The 5,816-nt window shown below is 42.3% G+C and overlaps 1 long non-coding RNA gene across 1 annotated transcript; it reads right to left on the reverse strand.

Annotated features, from left to right (window-relative positions):
* Positions 1–386: 386 nt before the first annotated feature.
* Positions 387–5,816, reverse strand: LOC310761687. The gene is made up of 3 exons (XR_014547668.1): positions 5,059–5,816; positions 3,533–3,653; positions 387–564 (listed from the first exon to the last, which is right to left on the reverse strand). It is a non-coding gene; the product is annotated as an uncharacterized lncRNA (long non-coding RNA).

Below are 5,816 nucleotides of genomic sequence, written 5' to 3' on the forward strand. Positions count from 1 at the left end.
ATGATTTTGATACCCCTGTCAACGAAGTGTTGCTCTGCCTGTCTGTCAACATATTTCTGGCTTCCCTTAAATACCTATGTATTCTATTTCCTCTGAAGCATGGACACATTTCTGTCCCTCTCTGTGAAGGTCCCCTCTCCATGATTTACAAGTGGTTCTGTTTGATTGTAATTTATTTGAATCATGCCTTAAAATGTACTAGGGACACTTCTACAAGGAAAAATAAATAAACAAATCCCTGTTCCAAATCCCAACTAAAATTTAAAAATGTGTTTGTGTGTATATATGTTAAGGATTCATATTCATCATCATTTGTCACAAGATAAAAGTATTTAATTCAACGTTAAAATTAAAAACTCGGATGAAGAGAGCAGAAAAACCAAAGATCTGAGCAAAAGACAAATACTGTACTGTATTTATTAAATGAGAATGATATAAAAATCAGCAGTGTATAGCAAATGGATTATGCAAAGCCCTTTAGGTAATATTGTCTAGATTCAGTTTTCAGGCTTTTGTTCTTGTAGATGTTGCTGGTGTGACAAAGCATCTCTCTGTTTTTACCTCCTGTGGGGAATATAATCACAATTATCAAGCCTGAAATGATAAGTGCATTGACCCTGAGAAAATGGCAAGATCTAAAGGGTGAAAAGCCCTGTGCGGTATTAGACACGGAGTCAAGGAAATCTAAATATTGGAGGAAGGGGATGTGTCAATAGTTTAGGGCAAGATGGAGCAGATAAAATATGCAAATTAACCAGCATGTAATTCAGGTGAATTGTTTGCTGTGGTGAATGGAGTGTCATCATAAATGTGCTCCTTGAACCATCTGACCATCAAATTTCTGTACAGTTTTACCCAGGAGCAGGTTGCACTGAATTTACTTCAAAGTGCAGTTGTTCAGTCTGCTCAGTTTTGAAATGAATAAAAAACCTAGCCAGGTATAACAATAGTACACTATTTAAATACAAAGCAAATTGTCAGGGAGGAGAAATGGTAGCTTCCAAAGACAGGCAATGCCTGATGTGGTGGGAGCATTCAAGCTGCAATTTACCCCACCTAGAGTCTGAAGTGGTTCAGTCCAGGAGCAGTCATTACACATTATACTTCTGAATATAATTTATATCCAAGACATTTGAATTATCTCCTACACACTAACGTGGTTCTTTACCAATGGGAAATACGCCTCTTCTGCCATATTGATCAAAAATATTAAAGGGGGGGGGTAAGTGGGACAATACTAAAACTATAAAGGAGTCCTTCTCCTGAAGGTGATATTGAAAGGAAAAAAGTTTTAAAAGGATAATTCTTAGTTGTGTATAATGTACAAGAGAAGAGCCATAGTTCAGTAGTGAAGCAAGCTAAACACACAAGAGCCATAACAAGGTCATAGCCTATTTAAACATTGCTTCAAAAATCTTCATAGGGAGCAATTCAGAAATGAAAATAAGGTTATAAGCAGCAACAATATTCTAGAAGAAAATAACACTTGCTAGGACTGATTCATGCTTGTTCTGTGACTGATAAATCTTTTCAGCTCTCTAGATTTTTGTAAATATTGTATGCATATTTTGTGTGGACAAAAATCTAAAGGTAGTCTAGAATATGTTTTTGATTGAAGTATGTTCCTGAGAGGAAGACCTGTTTCTTTTTTTAAGGGAGCACTCAGGTCAATTTTAATGTTAGGCAGAAGGGAGATGGGGTTAGGGTTAGGGTGTGTAGAGGGGAGTAGCTTCTCTTCTGGAGCAGCAGAAGAGTTAACTGAGTTACTTCCACAGAAGAGATATTTAGGGCTGCTGAGGCATTGTATTTCCACAAGGAGCTAGAAGCAGAATTAAACCAGATTCCACAGAGCACTTTATTGCTATCCAGTAATGTCCTTCCTTATGGCCAGGATCCTCCCTCGATGCTCAGCAAAGGTCCCACAACCGTTTATCATTAAGACCCAAGCCAGCATCAACAGGAAGCAATAAAACTGACTGGACCTGCAAGTAAATAACTATTAATTGAAGTTTCCTGGAACCTTTTTGACTCTAAAGGCTGCAGGTGGCTATCACCGCCAGCATTTTTCAAAAAAAATAAATCACAAGCTGTTTGCTTTGCATTATCTGATGAACTGATGAAAGTGAGATGCATCGGTAGATTGATGTTTACTGGAATCCCCTCGCCAAAATCTATGTTCTTTTTTATTTCCCTGCTTCAGTAATTAGTCAAATGATGTTAGTGCATTTCTCCTCAAAGCTATATTCACCTTTATGCCATTTGCATGCTAATTTACCAGAAAGCTAGCAAGGTATTTGCATGTTTTTCCATCTAATTTGCCATCAGTACCATTTATAGCAGGTGCAACACTAATAAGCAACTCAAGTAATCAGCCTAGGTAGAGAAGCTTATGAGTTTCATAAAACATTAGTGGCTGGCCGCTCCTTTGTGCACTCCAACCCTGTTAATGCTGCTTTGGAGATGATGATGATAATGATGATGAAGAAGAAGAAAACTGAAGTCAGTGGAAATGGCAGATTTGGGCATTAGCATTGGGGGCATTGGGAAGAAGTATAAAGCACGTTCTTTTGTGCATTAGTTAATAATGGCCAACAGTACTAACCCTTCACTACCCTGTCCTAGCCCAGGTACCTGGAATTAAGTTTTGTTACTTCAGTGACGTGTAAGGGAGGATGTTGTTAAGCGAGTGACCTGGGAAACTTTCTTCACTACCCAGTTAACAAGAGCAGAAAGGGCTGTAGGGGGAGGTCCATACCCAAGCAGCAGAGCACATGCTTTGCACATAGAAGGTGCCACATTTAATTCCCAGCATCTCCGCATACGGCTAGGAAGGCTCTTTCTTGGAAAACTGCTCCCAGTCTGCGCCAGCAGTATTGAATTAGATGGGCCTATGGTCTGTCCAGGGCCCCATTTGCACTACACATTTAAAGCAGTATCATCCTACTTAGAGCTTCCCCCAGAGAATCCTGGGAACTATAGCTTGTGGTGCTGAAAGTTGTCAGGAGACCTCTTTTCCACCCACAGAGCTGCAATTCCCAGAGTTCAGAAGGGAGACGGATTGCTAAACCGAGCTGGAAATGTGAGCTGTTTGTTCCAACTGTTGAGTGAGCAGCTGAATACGCATCCTATGACTGGTGCCTAATATCCAAAGGTGGATCTAGGGGAGCACGACGGGTTTGGTCACACCGGGTGCAGAGCTTCTGGGGTGCAACTGCAGGCACCGCAACTATGATGTCCTATGGGAGGCGATAGGTGGGGGGTGCTGGCTTTCGGCATTGCACAGGGCACCACTGAAATTTGAGACAGACGCCAAGGTTTCAGGCCCCTGCCTGGACCACACTGTGCTTCGTTGGATGCCTGAGATCCAATCACTCACTCACAGATCCATTGATCCAAGGGTATCATTATTCAGATACCTTCAGAGAAGATGCAGCTGTACCACTGTACTCTCACACCACAATCGTGCAGCTTATGACTTGTTTGTGTGGTCCCCTGCAGAAGGTAAGCAACAAACAGACATAGTTCAACCCACTGGATAATTCCTCCAGCAATAAAGTAAGGCTCAGGTGCTTCATAAGGCAATACAAGGCCAGGACAGTGTGGGGAATCTTTGCTGGTCCCAAGCACTCCATCCTCCTCATCTGGGTTTGGACCTGAAAGACCCAGCAAAAGTATGGGTAAGTTGTAAGCAAGTGAAATTTGTGACACTTCACAACAGCATTGCTGACCATGGGGCACTGCTGTTAAGGCAGGCATGTCTAAAGTCCGTTTCGGGGGTTTAATCCGGCCCGCCGGTCGGTTTAATCTGGCCCCTGTGGCAGTTTATTTCCTGGGGTAAAATCCTAAAAAAACCTCAACAACTTCAATCCCCCCAAAAATGTTAACAACTTTGGTCAGCCCTCACGGCCCTTCACTTCATCAAATCTGGCCCGCTTTGAAAAGAATTTGGACACCAGTGTTTTAAGGCATCAGCCATCAGCCTTGGCTTCAAGCTTTCTGGCCTTCTGATGCTTGAGCCAATGTGAGATAGCCTTAACTCTGTTCTTAAACTAACAGAGATATATATATATATATATATATATATATATATATATATATATATGGGTTTGGAATCAGACAGAGTAGTTGAACTTAGGTCCCCTTGAAATAACAGAGACAAGTACTGTAAGTCAGGACTTTTAAGTCCTGTTGATTTCAATAACAATCGAAGTAACTTAGCCTGAATCCAATCCATAATTTATATTTTTGTTTGCAATATGTGTACATACCGAAACACGAACACGCTCACATATACGTTTCTACCCATGGAAGGGCGTGTTCTGTTATCGCAAGTGGAGAGCCCCAGGGTTCATGACCTACTTTGCTTGCCACTCAGTCCATTAGTAACACAGACTTTCAGGCATGCAGTGATGTCAGAGCTGTCAAGATCAATTAAAAACCTGTCCAATCCTTGCTGTCACATTAGCTTCAAGTCATTTCTGTCTCCTGTGTTTGTGTGTGTTTAAGTGCGTTTCCTGTCAGATTTTGTAGTTTTGAAAAATCTGACAGATGCTGTGCAGAACAGTTCTATAAACAGGACTTCAGACAACCTTTGCCAGGAGGAAGCATGTTTTCCAGATCAAAGCCAGTGTTTTGATTTTATACAAAAATGCCGTCCTTCCTTCTCCCTGTACTACCTAGGATGCAGAAGATTTAACAAAATGGTAGAAAGTGAAACTCTTAACTGGAAATGGAGAATCTACTCTAAAGAAAGTGGGTATCTTTTCCCTCTGGAACCTGGTCCGGCCCTACCATTAGGCAGAGTGAGGCAGCCCAGTCAGGCAGCAGATGCAGGGAGGGGGCTGGTGAGAGAGCAAGGAGTAGTGGCAAAGTTTTGGAGGACAGAGCTATGTGTACCATATGGCCTGACCTGCACCCCTAAGCTAGCCCTGTTGCCCTCAGGTGCAGTGGAGGACACTGTTGCTCACTTCAGTGTTGAAGTAAGGTTCAATTGCCAGTCTGGTTGGCTTCTGTATGTTGAATGGAGGGAGCCATCTTGTATTTCATCTTGCCTTTTACGTCAGGCTGTAAAATGGCTTGAGCTGGCTCTGTCTGGAACCCTCCCATGCTCTTCTCAGAAAGTCAGCAATGTGTTGAAGTAATGGCTCTTATGGCTCAAAGTTGGACTGCCCAGAACAGCTTTTGAACCATATTCTCCATTCTTGAACCCATGGAGAGACCCTTTGTGAGTTTAGGCAACACAACAGTGTCAAGGTCTTGACAGGTCTTGCTTTCCTTTTTGTCACAGGTCGCTGCAGTAGGAAATAGTGCGTCTGCCCAAATGAATATAATCGTGAACCTGACCAAATGGATCAAAACTGCATATCAGAATGAAGGACATGATTAAACTATAGTATAGAGCATGCTGCCACAAGATGTAGTGATAGACGCCAACTTGTACAGCTTCCAAAGGGGATTAGATAGATTCATAGAGGATAATGCTATTAGTGGCTATATGTTCTGGCCAGTCTCAGAGGCCCTGTGCTTCTGGAAAGCAGTTGCTGGACTTCATAAGAAGAAGAGTGCTGCTCATGTCTTGCTTGTGGGTTTCCTATAAGCATCTGGGTGGCGACTGTGAGAACAGAATGTGGAGCAGGGTTCTTCCTAGGCTCTTACAAAAGCATTGCAACTTCAGAATCCAGATTTCAGTTTTAAAGCATCAGCTTGCAGCCCTGTAGACCAAGTCACCACATTCCTGACATTTAGAGCACACCCCATAGGAACACAGAAGAGGTTATGGGGAGTCAAAATCCCAAGTAGATGAGGCAAAGTCCTCA

Source organism: Podarcis filfolensis (assembly GCF_964270895.1).
Source record: "Podarcis filfolensis genome assembly, chromosome: 4".
Classification (NCBI taxonomy): domain Eukaryota; kingdom Metazoa; phylum Chordata; class Lepidosauria; order Squamata; family Lacertidae; genus Podarcis; species Podarcis filfolensis.